Raw genomic sequence first — 14,473 nt, 5'->3', positions numbered from 1 at the left:
TGAATTTCCCTGCTAGTGGGAAAGTCCAGCATTGCCATCTCCCCCAGGCTGCTTGCCTGCTGCCATGCAGCAAGGGCACCCCAGGTAGGAGTGGGGCAAGGCCTTTGCTGAAAATCCTCAGTTTGCAAATTCACCATCTCCTGATCCGGAGCTATTCTGGAGATCTGCAGTTTTCACCAAAACTAGCAATTTTATCTTTTTTTCTTTAGGTCTGCTTCAATACTACATAGAGGGACAGATGACACCCACAATGAGTGCAGATATTGCATCTGCAGACTTTCTCCTGCCCCTATGAATAGTCCTGATTTCCATGCTGGCCTTATGGCTCTGTGCTGACATTTGTTCAGCCAGTCCCTGTGGAGCCTGGCACCGTGTCCTGAACCACCCGCCTCTCATCTCTGTGTAATTAGTCTGAGAGCCATGAGACAGGAACATTTCCTGGCCATGTTTGTGCAGGAGGCCAAGGGCAATACCAAACTCAGAAGGTGAGCAGTGGGGCAGGGAGGTGAATTCAGGCTGAGGGATGATTTGGGGCAGTGTGACTGATGAAACTGATTTGGGGCAGAGTGACTCATTTCAGGGGTCTGCAGTACCTACGTGTCACGCCAAAGAGACAAACCATTCTTTGGAGTGTTGCTCTTCAAACCTCCTTTCTTGATGGCAAAAGGGAATTTGGTGCCTGAAAAGAAGTCCTCTGCAGTAAGGATGCACAAGCTCATCCCAGGCTGCAGGTAAGTGTCCATATTCCTGCCGTGAGTGCTCTCATTAGCAGGACCTGGCGGCTCTGGATCAGACCCTGGTGGGGAGGGTAGAGTGAGGAAGAAGATAAGGGCCAGTTTCTTTCCAGCCTGTGGGAGAGGGGAAAACCCAGTGGTGTTAGGAATGACATTGACAGCCAGGGATGTGGCACATTTTGGCAGAGATTATGAAATCAACTAATAGAAACCTAGCATCTTATCTGGGGCTCCCCAACAGTCCCACTCTCAGCATAGTATCCCCATGCATTTAAAGTCCTGTCCCCTTGGCTGATACCTTTTTAAATTCAGCATCCTGCAATAATATTTTATCTTGTAATTATAATCCCGGAGCATGCAAAAGAAATACCAAGATGAATATAGTCGATTACCTTACCTTCATCATTCAGAGCATTGAGTTAACCCCAGCCACTGAATAATTGCACCTGCAAAATAGGTTTTATTGGAAGAAACAAGAGCAGGAGGACTCTGCAGCCAGCAGAGATCAAGACTGGTTGCCTCTGCAAAGCCATTTCAAGCCTCTTGGCTTCAGACTATGTCATTAGCTTGTGTCAGTGATTAATTTGAGAAGTATATATTCAGTAATGGACTATTTATTGTACAAAGCTTAGTCCATAATCTATTTACTTACCACTGCCAGCACATCACACAGTAGCACTGCAGCTAATATCGAACAAAACCCTGAGCAGTACAGTATCACCTTTTGATTTCTTCACTTACCATTTCTTTTCTTACCAGCGATAAGTCCTGCAGACCTCGATCTCTCAGCAAACCCATGCTGGTAATTTTTCCTGCTTTGCCAGGCCTTGGTCCTCAGCTCACTGGTGATACCCATGGTTTAAGCACCGTCCAGTCGGGACCACTGAGGAGCAGGACAGTGATGGCAGCTGAGGAGGAAAGGAACAGGGCTGGAGGCCACAAGTCTGCAACAGGAAGGTAAATGTTGAGGGCCAAAGTTGTTCAGTGAGATGCAGATCAGGAGAGAACTGGAGTGGATAGACTAAAACTTTCTTGGTTGTGGTTAGGCTGTCAGAATGTAAAAGTAGCTCATGTTTATACCAGCCAGTTGTATTTCCAGCTCAGGAGCATGACTCTGCAACAGAAGTGGACGCATTGTCCATTTTTAGTAGCATCTTGCATTTTTTTTTTGGGGGGGGGTGGGGGGCTTGGTAAGGAGGGCAGATAAAAATGTTTGAGGCGCACAGGGTGTGTGAATCCAGGAATTGCTTACATTAAACTGAAAATGCCTAGTTTGGTACAGGCACAGTTGATATGCCTGGGCCAGAGGGCATATCAGCTTCTGGGGAACAGGGATGAGGAATGCCCTGGGGACCTCTCATCCCTCCTTAGTGCCAGACTGAAGGGACAGGGAGACCATTCTCCTTTATTTCCTTCTATCCCAGCTGTGTCTGCTGCCTACATACCCTGAGCCATCCTCAAGGGTCTTGGGGCAGCATCCAGCTCAGCTTTTCCAGGTGTCTGCAGCAGCAAACCTGCTGCCTTGTCATCTGTTGAATACACCTGCTCTGGGCAACTATCTGCTTTACCTGGGCTTAAAGCCATGTCGGCTTTAAGAAGGAAAACATCTCTTTCCAGTTTCTGTGCCAAAGTCAAAACAAGGAGAACGCAAGGTGTCCGCAGCAGTCGGTGTGGCAATGTGCTCTTCTGGGATTTTCATGTGGGTGTAAACCTGGTGTGAAGGTGGCGCAGGGTGCAGCCAGGGCTGGGTAATCAGCTCCCCCTCTGATTCCAAGACCCCCGTGTCAGTGATGAGTGGCTGCAGGGCAGGAATCCACCCCACCTACCCCGATTCCAGCCGGGGAGCGACTGCGGGGTGCGGCTGGCCGGATCCCTGCAGCGCTCTGCCCCCGTGGGACACAGGGCGCACCCCAGCGATGCCAGAGCTGTAGCGGGATGGAGCCCCGTGATTTTGGCAGGAGCTGCCTGTGTGCCCCGCCATCGCTGGGTTTTGGCAGCAGCGGAGCCGTCAGGGGGCGGTGTTGGACCGCGGCTGCGGCGGCCGCACGGGCAGCGCCGGCAGCGCCCGCCCCGGCGGGCTCCGGAGCGTCTTCGCTGCATTTTGGGGTGTTCAAGCCTTGGTATTTTGCAACAGGGATTCGTTGCAACAAAATCTCCTTTCCCCCTTAATCCTTTTTTCTTTTTAATTTTCTGTCTTTCATTTTTCTTCTTCTTCTTCTTCTTCTTCTTCTTTTTTTTTTTTTTTTCCTTTTCTATTCTTCTTTCCCATTTCTCCTTTTCTTTTGAGGTGTTTCCCAGGCCTTCCAAGCAGTGTTTGTGAGGTCTTTCCCAGACCTTCCAGCAGTTTATGAAGCATCCCAGCGCTGGAAGGTGACTCTTTGCCAGTTGAGCATCCCTGCAATCACAGGTGGGCAGCTGGCACAGCCAAGAGCTCCGTGATGCCCCACCACACCCAACATGTTCCTGAGAGGACTCCCAGCCAAAGCTCAGCATCACGGCCATGTCTGCCACGTGCTCCCTGAGGTGACACTCTGGATAGCAAGCCCTGGTTTTCCCTGGCTTGAAGAGAATAAAAAGCCCTATTGGTGACAGCAACATAAACAGGTGAAAATGTGCCAGGTTAGTTTGCTTTGCACAGTTTCCCTTTCCTTACACTGCTTTGTTTTATCTCATTTTCATGGTTGCAAATTATCTTCTTTCCCAAACTCCAAAACTTTCTCTAGATGCAAACTATTGCACCTGAGTGAGTGCGGTAGTGAGCTGCCTTCACCTTTATCTGCTGCTGTTGGACAAGTGAATCCACACTACAGCAGAGCACTTGCAGATTACTATCTTTCTTCTGTGAAAGTTTGCCTATCAGTGTAAGTGGCATCTGGAGATGGGAAAGCAGAGCTTCAGGTACTCCACCTTTCTTTCACCAGGTCAACAAGGAGATTGATTTTTCTTCTGCTATGCTAGCAAAGCCACAGGCTTGTTTTTGATTCCTACTCTGTATGACAGGGATAGGAGTTGAAGGTAGGGGGGAAGGAATAAAATTTTGAGGGACCAGCTCTGCCTCTTGCAGTCATTGAAGTGATGCCTACCAAGGGGGGTGAAAGGAGAGGTCTTGCCAAAGCAGACAGTACGATCATCTCTCTGTCTCACATAGAGGGGTCATTAATGTTTGGGCCAGCCTCTTATTTCACTGCAGTTGTGTGCATTGTCAAGGCTTTCCTCAATACATCAAAAACCTGAAGGACTTAACTGCCCCAGCAATAGCTGGAACAGGAGTTATTCCTGATCTAAAGCAAACCCTGCTGAGGGCCTCTCTTTCTGTGATATTTGTGACACTGAACAAAGGGAATGACCAACACAAGATGATTACTTTTCCTTTTGTGCTCCCTTAGGTTAAAGTTTTGAGAGGACAAAGATTACTTCCAGTTCTGAATCCTGCTTTTGAGCTGATGGATTCATTGCAGGCTCTGCTCCCTTTGCACCCTCAGCTTCCCCCAAAAGAGGAGGAGATGTGTGAGAGCCAGAAAACCAACCACTGGCAGCCCTGTATTGTGTGAGATATTTCATTTACAAAGGTGGGGACATTTGTACCATCACTTTCCCTTGATGGCTCCCCAAGCCTTGCTCTGCCAATAGAGCTCAATGCAGAGAGGTCATTAGGAAGACTAACATGAATGCCTTGTGAAAGTCAGGAGACTGTTCTGAAGAAAGTCCCTTCCAGCGCTGAATTTTACAGTGGTTCAATGGGCTGGCAGGTGCAGTTTGTTTTACCTGGTTGTTTGGTTGCTTTGATCTTTAAAAAGTCTTGTAAATACCTAAGAAGAAGAAAATTGTTCACCTGTTCTGCATAGTGGAAAAAAAAAATCCACCCCAAATTGCACGATGGAGGCAATATCTGTCTCTCTGTGTCAGTGATGCTAAAGTGGAGTTTCAGTGGGAGAGGGCTCAGCCCTGGACAGGTTTTCCAGGTTAACTGAAAGGAACGTGGTGATATCTGAAATGCTACTTGCTCCATGTGCTCGTGGCTTTGTTTAGCGTGGAGATCCACAGAAGTACATAGGTAACATCTCTCTTTACACCTGAGCCTGTGAAGAGAGGATGAGCTACTTTAATGGCTCTCTATTTTTATTAAAATCCCTCTTTGTTGGGTATCCTGTGGTTTACACTGACTAGTACCTTTCCGTAAGACATCTCTCAATCAACAGAGACAACTATGTTTACAGGACAACTTTTTTCCCCTGCTTGTCAGCATGTCAAGCAGTACCAAAACACACAATCTCCTCCTGAATCCCTTTTTTAAAAATCATCTACTGTCAGTAATGGTGTTGGAGATGGGTTAAGACAGCCACGCTTCTGCTTCCTACCTATGGAGAGAGGAGAGCTTAGAGCATCTGCCTGAGAGGAGCCAGGTCTATTAGGCTCCTCTACCGATCTATTTAGGAGGGAGACCCTTCTCAGCACTGTTTTGCTGTTTGGGTTTTTTCCTTGCAGTTAACTGTAGATACACTTGAAAAGGAAAACAAAAATAAAAAAACCAAACCGGTGGGCTATTAACAAGCGGGTTTAATGTTGACAATGGCACTTTGCAGTGGGAGTGTGATCTGCTTAATGTTCCAGAGCAGAACAGCCCGTCAATTCACATCCCTTTCCTTGGCAGCGGTGGCAGCGCTTCCCCACAGAAGATAAAGCCATGTCTCTCATTTCTGAGAGAGGCTTATTCATAAAAAGGGAGAAAAAATTGATTGTCCGATCCACAGAAGGAAAAAACACACAAGGGGATAAATTATGAGAATTAAGATGGGCAGGCAGATTTCTACAACTCATGTATGTAAAAATCTGTTCTTGGTAGACTTGAGCTGTGTCATTTTAGATGCATTTCTCTAACCCACGTAAATATTTCTGTCAAAAAATCAAATCTGGAAAAGAAGGAAATTTCATTTTCCATCAAAGCTCTACAGTGATCTCGTTATTAAAAACAGAGGAAAAAGATGTATCAGGAAGGCAAAGCAGTTGCAGCCACATAGTTGTTTTCAATATTCCAGTGAGTCACTACATAGAAGAGCCTTTCATTTCTCCCTGTGGTTCAGACAAAATTGTTTATTAAGATTTTGGTGCATTATTTTAAATTTAAAAAAAAAGGAAAGAGGAAATAGTACCTCTTTATTTTAAAAACTGTTGCAATAAAAATTCAGATTATTCAAATTTATCAAGTGCATTTTATAAGGCAGTAAACGCAGCAATTTTTTCCTCATACCACAAAATATTCCCTGGGTTTTCCATCTCATTCACAGTCATACGTAAGGAGGCTGTTTACAAGGCATTGCTACAGGGAGAAAAAATATTATAGAAATGAAAACTTGATCCAACCAATGGCTGGATTTGTAATGAAAGACCTAAATGGAAGGTAAACAGCAGCCTAATGCAATACTTTAAAGGCAATTCGTAAAAAGTCATGTATAATAGATGCAAAGGGGATCTGTATTTCAGATCTTCACCCATGCAGAGGTGTGGAATAGAAGCTAATTGCATATGTAGCTATAATGCCCACTGAGCAGCCAGAACAGACAAACACAAATATTTAAGATATCTCACTTTTTTTAAAATCACAAGGTTGTGAACTTGCATTTTGTTTTTGTTTCGTTTTCCCCAGGAAATTGGACAGGAGGCTAGCTGAAAGTGTACCAGTGCTCTACAGGGATTTCTTGTGCCTTTTCAAGGAAGGATTTGCTGTGTTCTAGAATGTGTAAATATTGTTTGGGGCTTGTTTTGTTTTGTTTTTTATCTCAAATGCTTGCCAAGGAAATTGAACTGCACAAACATAATTAGCCAGGGGCTGAATATTTAATCTTAAATTCTGAGTCTTCATTAAGTCTTAATTTAAAAACCTTAGGAGGGAAGCTTGCAACCATTCCTGTTCATAAGGATGGATGGAATTTTTGGCAGGTTTTTATGGCAGAAGAGGGAAACCACTCAAATGGGGAAAGCTCAGCAAACTGTGCTGAAGCCAGTTAGTGGTCAAGTGGTTGTGTCATGGACAATGGGACAAGATCTGGATTCAAGTCACCTCTTGTATGGTCAAAGCAGGCCATGGTGGATGTGGCTCGGCAACCTGATCTGGTGGAAGGTGTCCGTGTTTGTGCGGTTGGGGTCAGATGGGCTTTCAGGTCCCTTCCAACCCCAACCATTCTGTGACTAGGAATTTAAGAAGGCTGTGGGAGAACTGGACGGCTTGTGGGGTCTCATTTCCCTTCGTATGAGAGTTACTCCAAATCCAAATGGGGTGTTTGGGGTTATTTTTTTTTCCATGGGTGATCTTCCAATGGCATTGTTATTTTAACCTGAAAAAGGGACAATTTCTGAATTTGAATCACTTTTAGTCTATCAAGAAAAAATAAACTGCTAGTACCTTTTATTTTTATCTCAATTTACTGAGAAAAATTTCTACACTAGGCATGATAGGGAAAAAAGAACTGGAGGGAGAAAAAAATAAATAAAACACATCCTTTTATTCCTTCTGCAAGTATTTTTATAAGCTGGGAAGCCATGGAGAAATGTAAAAGTGATTTCTCCTACACCTTCCTCTGTCCTTTTTCAATGATAAGAGCTATCAAATGACATCTTTGTAAGGAACATGCCAGACCCTCTGCACATTGAAAAAAGTCCAAAAAGCAGCAGCATTAATTCCTGTGAGTGTTCATGCCAAATCTGTTCTTTGGTTTAGTGTTGTCAGGGGGGTGGGACCTTTGTCATAATTTGAAGTAGTCCTCTTTTTTTTCCTGATCATCAAATATTCAGAAAAGCAGTAACAGTATTTTTTATTTAAAACTATTTTTTATTTAAAAGGGTAAATATGAAACTCGATCTTAAACCTTAATAACAAGATTTATATAGTACCTAGTACTTGCTGAAAGTTTCTTTTTCTAGTGCATACTTTTAAAACAACAAAAAAAAGTAGTGCAAGAAGAGAGCATTCACCTTGCAATTGGCTAGATTCCAGGAAAGAAGAAAAAAAAAAAAAAAAGAAGGCAAGAAAGGGAAAATTTGGGCAGAGACTTTCACGGCTGCCTGCAGACAAGGCGACCCACTGGCCTGCTGCCTGCTGCTGGCCTGCCAGCGGAAGCTTTGCCCTTGCCTTGGCAGCAGCACCCTGAAATGCCGCTCGGCTTCGTGCCGTGGTTCCTAGTGGGCTCTGGCCCCAGGGAAGGCAATGAGGGGGTTTCCTGCATGGAAAAGCACCCCCACGTGAGCCGCCTGCCAAGCAGTGCCCAGATACTTCCCCAAGTACCCCGAGATCCCACCTCAGCCTCATCGCTCCTGCTCTTGCCACTTGGGTGAGGACAAGTGAGTTCAATCCCTGAGTTTATAACTAGTTCGGTTGTAAATCCTCTTTGCTGCAGTCTGCTAAGTTATTGAGTGCTTCTGCTCACCTCGGCAGCTTCACGACTCCTACAGCTACATGGAAAATTTAGAATAACAGAACTATTTCACATGGCAACAGCGACCTGGAAGGATCTGACTGGTGCATTCCTACAAATCAATCCAGTGTGAGCTTCTAAGCCAATGGGCTGGTCCCCTGTGAGCGACCGAACATCTCTTCCTGGGCATGTTAACAGCAAAGCTTGAAATAATGGTGACTTCTGGAAACCAATTTTGATAACCAGACTCTATTTGTAAGGTATTTGGAGCTAATAAAGCTACTGTGGTCTTGGGAGTGCCCTTTTCCTTGAGTACAATGGGAAACTCTTCTTGTCAGGATTGCTATAGAAACAATGACTTATCAGGCAAATGGGACTATCCAGCAAATTGTGCCAGATGGGGGATGTGTGCTGATAACGCAGCAGCATTAATTTGCTCTACTTTGTTATAAGCAGAGCTTGCATTGCCTATAGAAATGTAAAGAGGCAGGTGAGCTGGAGTGTCTATTATTTATAGACACAATTTGTGCTGTATAAATGCATTTTTCATAGGAAGACTTTTAGAAAAAAAAAAGGCTTGAGAAACTGCTTAGTAAATAATTATGACTGGGAGCTTCAAATGTGCTTTGAAGAATGGGTGGGTATCCTTTAGTCCCCCTTAAAATTTTTCAGATGCAACCTTGAACATGTGGTAAGGAGTGGAGTGCTTTGACCATGTGTGAAGTACCCCAGCCCCATTTCTAGCAGCCTGCAGCACGATAATGCTGAACCTAGGCTGGTATTGCTTTCTGTCATCTCACAAAACTGAGTCACCCGTAAGCAAATGCAAATATTATTGGTATGTTAATGTGCTTGTACTGTGTGGCTTGAGAAGTCAGCACCAGACTGAAGTATGATCCAACAACATGAAGAAGAAAGAAGGAGAAACTCCTCGGTAACAAGTGGATAACATCTACATTTTCTTTATTGTATTTTGCTCAATGCCACTTGGGAGGATGTTCCTCTATTTTGAAAAAGGAAGAAGACATGAAATGTGGCAGGAAATCATTGAGCTGAGAGGAGTTTGGCTTCAGATGTGAGACATGCCACCAGGATCATAGAGAAGGTAGGGGAGAGGTGGGAAAGAAGGATGAGTGAGAGGGGACTGGGCAAGAGAATGCTGTGTTTGGATGTCATGTATGAGTTGGGAAGAAAACAAAAACGCCCATGTTTTTGCATGGGGGTGAGGGGAAGAATACTGCATCTTCTACTGGGCTGAATGAGGGTGGTGAGGCACTGGCACAGGTTTCCCAGAGAGGTGGTGGATGGCCCAGCCCTGGAAACATTCTGGGTCAGGTTGGATGGGCTTCTGAGCAACCTGATCTAGTTGAAAATGTCCCTGCTCATTGCAGGGGGTTTGAAAGTACCTTTAAATCCAACCTAAACTATTCTATGATTCTGTGAAATGTGAGGCCCTTGGAAAAGGAAGTTGCCAAGGAGTTTGATATATACAGGAGGAGGAGAAAAAAAACCCCAACAATATGATACTGTAATTCAGAGTGGACAACATAGGCCTGTTTTAGGACTCTTACAATAACTGAGAGTGTACTTAAAACTTTTTGCTATGAATGAGATATAAACACCACTAAAACCAAGTACGGTCTAAAATCTATTCTTGAGATCAGCCCTTAGTTACATAAAATACAATTACGAAGCCTGTGTTGTATTGACTGCTGCTGCAATTTTTTCTTTATAAGATATTTTTTCTATTATCTAATTGGGTGGCTTCTTTCAGGTTCCCAGAGTACTCTTCTTTGTACTTCAGGGGAATTTTTGTTACTCCTCAAACAATAATTCTGAAAAAAACCCCACAGACACAAAAGAAAAAGACAAATTAGTGCATTACACCACCCAACAATGGGCCCAATGTTGATACTGGATTAACTGTCCCCAGTGAATGGCTGAGCTCACATCTCTCTGCCTGCCTGGAGCTCCACTCTGCTCTGCCTCTGGGGTTATGATATCATCTCTGAAGTCCTGCAAACACAGCTGAGCTCCACACTGCTCCCATTGTAGGTCCCACTTCTCGAAACGTGGAGCTGGGGATCTCGGCCACGCAGCAGAGTATTTCTGCAGGACATGGAGGAGGTGGGGACACCTCCATGTCACTCCTTCTCCCCACAGATGTTCACCACAGGTATCTGCAACGGCCATGGACTTACAAAGAGCTGCTCACCTGGCTGTGCACACATGGAGCCTGTATTTTTCATTCTGCTTCTCCAGGTGTCAAATGAAAAGCCTGCACCTATAAAGAAACCCCCATAATTGTCTTGACATCAGTTTGAGGTGGGCTAGTAGGTATTTCCAAGGGTCTCAGCTGTTTGCAGGTGAGAAGTCATCTTTTTCTTGCACAAGCTTTCTTCTTGCCTGGGCTTTTGCCTGCTTGTCACGTGTGAGGCTGTGCTGGCAGGCAAGAGGATACCCAACTGAATATTTCTCTCACACCAAGTGTTTGTATTTGTTTCAGGGTCGCTCACTCTGTGCAGAGATGCCTGCTTCCAGCTTTGTGCACTCTGGCACATGTTGCCTAATGGACCAGGGCTTCTCATTCAGCACGGCTGACAAGGAGCATCTCTGTCACTGCAGCTGACACACGCTTGCTTTGTTAAATGACATAAGATGCTGCAGTGCAAGGCACAAGTTCTCCCATGCTTTCAGCTAAACAATTTACTACTGTGCTGCATATACCCTTTGGTCCAGCGAGCAGGAGGGCCCAGAGATGGTTAGATGTGTCCCAGTGGCCAGCTCTGTCCCCCTTGACATTGCAAGGAGAAGTGGAAACAAAGTGACATGTTGACCTAGTGCCCTACAGGTAGGGCATTCATTCCTACCCAGGCTGACAGCTCCCAAACTGCCTGCTGAGGTTCAGCCCCACGTGGCATTTTCTGCTCTGCTACGTCCCAGCTTCTTCAATCCTCCTGCCTCTGCACCATCCTGGGCGTAAGTAAAGCCAGGGGTTTGGAATGCGTGTTTCTGCCTCCAAAGTGAGGTATTTTCTGCATATCAAATGCTCATCAGCGACTGGGAACACAACCAAGGAGGTTGTGGAGGAGAGGAGGAAGCCACACTTGATCCCACAGAAACCACAAACCTAATTTCACACCAAAGGCAATTAGCCAGCACACATTTGGTTAGGGTGGCTGTGCTACTTTGCAAAACGTGACCTTTTAATGAGCTGTGGAGGTGGATCTGAGTTTCTGCTAGTCTACACTGGCAAAGGAAAACCACCAGCAGTTAATTATCATCAGGAGAGGGGAGCAGGGGTGAAGTGGCCCTCAAAACCATCTCTGTGCACTTCCAAGGCGTGCTTTGCATGATGGGATTGTGTCCCTGACTCCATGCCATCACACTCAGCCTCCCTCCCAAAGCCAGCAGGATGCTGCAGCATCCTTGGCTGGGCAGTGCTGACTCAGACACAGGGTCCTGTGCCTGCTCCCTGGCACTGCTCTCCCCCAGATATTTCACCACTAGATATAAAAATCCCTGAGTTAGGCGCTTGCGGCTGCGCTTCCCTGCAAGGGGAAGCAGTAAAAGGCTGATTTATGCTCTGAACCACAAAAGCCTTTTATTGCTGCTTTTTTTTAATGTAACTCTCTTGCCCTTAAATGTGTAATCCCTTTCTAACAGTCTTGTGGAAGTGGCAGGGCTCTCCACGGGTTAAAGGCGGTGTTTTTCAAGAGGATCAAGTTGTCCACCAGGTCCCTGAAGCCCCTCTTGCCCTGTCACAGCCAATCCTCCTGTCAACAAGGGAGGAGGGCAGCAGTAAGCTATGTGCTGCCCGCATGGTCCACCACATTCTCCCAGCCCTCAGCTTTCTGGGTTTGTTGGAGAGTTATTCCATCACTTGGAGTATTCCCTGACAGTCTTGGGCACTGCTGCTCCTTCAGGGGAGAATAAAAACCCCAAGCTGATCTAACAGCAACAGGGATTTAGGAGTTTGACTCCAGGCATATACACTTAAAGACATTGCCCAATTATTTCTTCATTTTTATTAATTACTATTAGTCTTTTATGGCCCCTTTTAAATTCAACTTCTCAAGAAAAATATTGCTTTGGAAAAAAAAAAAAGGACAATAATTTAATGAACAATTAGCAAAAGCTACAGCTGCACCATAAAAGAGAAATACTGGGGGGGAGGAATATTCAAATTGACTGGGGCATGCAAGTTGTCGAATGGATGGAAAGCCAGCCGAGATCCTAAGGAAGGGGTGATGCTGGAGAGGGGCAAAAGTACACAGTGTGGCATTGCTCGGTTCATTGTCAGGCCTGCTGTTAATTACTGGCTTTATTAATGATTTGGAAGCAAATAAGAATTAATTGCATCAGAAAATGATGCTACATTGGGAAGAGCTGAAAGCAGAGGTGAGAGCAGAAGAAAGAACAGCGAGAGAGGCAGGGAAGGCAGAGGGGTGTAAGAGGGATTTGATTTCATTCAGGCTCTGGGGGCTTTTCTACAGTTTCCCCTAGTAAAAAGAGCACCAATAATGTTTGTGGACAAGGAACAGGCCCAAAGAGGTCAGAGAGGAGGGTTTGGTTTGAATCAAGAACCATGGAGACCCTTCCTGTCACCCTCAAGGGAGGAACAGAGACTTGCCTGCAGTGTAAGGCAGGCAGAGTCCCCGCATAACAAAACTGATGGGTGTGGAGGGACAGCTGACTTCAGAAGACCCCAGACTGTATAGCAGGATGTGTTTAAAAGAAAACACTAAAAAGGCAATACATTGCTCTGCCTGCTGTGCAGCCTAATTGAAGGAAGGGGAAAAACAAAACCCAGATTAATGTAGAAATTGCATTTAATGATCATCTTGAGAAGCCATAAGACAAAATCAAGGGAGTGAGCTGCCACAAGCTGTTAAGGAGGAAACCCTCTGCCCACCGGATGCCAGTGTTGCCCAACATTAAATCACATGGAGAAAATTCCTCTGGCAAGAGAATATTTGATGCTTAAAGACACCCATCACTCCAGCTACCCAATCACCACCACATCCAAAAACGCACTTGCAACTTACTTGGTGGCACAGTTAAATCTATTTGTGACTCATCATTCTGGAGGTAGGCAAAGGTGACAAAGCCAAGGACGAAGCACTGTGTAAAATTTTACTTTTACTGAGCGGGCCCTAAAGAAGCCCAAGCAGAATTTTATTGCGCGGCTCCTCGGGCTGACAGTCTCCATTAACCATTGCTTAATACTGCAGCGTCAGAACAAACCCGGAGTCGCAGCCCTGTGCTGTTGGAAAGTGTCCTTCATCCCAGCAAGAGACCTCGGGGTGAGAATATTTTGCATGAAGAGCCACTGGTCTAAGAGCTGAGCCTCTCAGCTCTGCATTGCAGTCAGCGTGTCGTGTGCCATCCCTCCACGCCACAAATAAATCTACAATTTCTCAGCTGGGTGCCTTTGGAAGCCACATACTAATACGCTTCTATGGGAAGAGAGACCAGCCAAGGTTCAAATAAAGAGCTCATGTAATAAATAAACATGAGGTCAGTATGGGAACAGCAATAATTGCTTTGTATGACAAGATTTGCATAGCAAACATTCGTGATTAATGTACAGCCGGTGTCAGGTAAGGAGCCTTCACTATCGTTGTTCCATCTGCACCTTCCAATCTAGAAGGTACAGCAACGCCAGCCAGAGCAATTAGTCACTGTTTACTGAGAGGCAGATCGAGCAAAATTTTTCTAGTTCAATATTTGAGCGAGTTTCGCCTCAAAGCCTCCTATTGGATCCATTTCTGCTCCAGGCAGGGATCACTCTTCTTTCCTGGGGGTGGCAAGGAGGGATGATCAGCACTGCTGCTGATCTGCTCAGCAAGGGCACGGGGCACGGGCTGACTCCCAGCCTCTCCTCCTGGCCTCACCCAGGTGGTGTTCTCAGGGAAAACCCTAAGGAAGAGGCTGAAGACCCTGCATTTCAGGGCTCTGCTTCCTGGCTGCCTTTGCTTTCACCTGCCTCTGCCTGCCAGTTTCACTGCCCCTTGGCCACTGCTGATGTAGGCAGTGAGATGCAGCACCGAGGGCAACAGCACCTCCTTTACAGCCTCCTTTCTGCAAAGCCTGGCTAATTCGTTCCAGCTAAACTTCCATCTCTTTGGCCAAAGAGCAATAATCCAACCTGAAATATTTTCTTGATTTGGGGATTTTTTTCCTTTTTTTTAAAGGCATGCAATCCAGGTAAAGCTGTTAGCATCACTGGGAAGTCACTCCCAAGGAGTACTGCACAGACCAGCTGGAAAGGCATAAGGAGAGTTCCTTCATGTTGGTGAGATCCAGAAGGGCTTGATTGGGGTGAGC

At 45.6% G+C, this 14,473-nt stretch overlaps 2 long non-coding RNA genes across 2 annotated transcripts; both read left to right on the top strand.

Annotated features, from left to right (window-relative positions):
• Positions 1-268: 268 nt before the first annotated feature.
• LOC137477637 (uncharacterized) lies at positions 269-3,211 on the top strand. Its single transcript, XR_011001116.1, has 3 exons — positions 269-485; positions 581-1,691; positions 3,056-3,211. It is a non-coding gene; the product is annotated as an uncharacterized lncRNA (long non-coding RNA).
• Positions 3,212-3,433: 222 nt separating this feature from the next.
• Positions 3,434-7,523, top strand: LOC137477636 (uncharacterized). The gene is made up of 3 exons (XR_011001115.1): positions 3,434-4,303; positions 6,379-6,480; positions 7,333-7,523. It is a non-coding gene; the product is annotated as an uncharacterized lncRNA (long non-coding RNA).
• Positions 7,524-14,473: the final 6,950 nt, after the last annotated feature.

Source organism: Anomalospiza imberbis, chromosome 7 (assembly GCF_031753505.1).
Source record: "Anomalospiza imberbis isolate Cuckoo-Finch-1a 21T00152 chromosome 7, ASM3175350v1, whole genome shotgun sequence".
NCBI lineage: Eukaryota > Metazoa > Chordata > Aves > Passeriformes > Viduidae > Anomalospiza > Anomalospiza imberbis.
The sequence above is the reverse complement of the archived record's forward strand: the minus strand, read 5'-3'. Positions and strand labels throughout refer to the sequence as shown.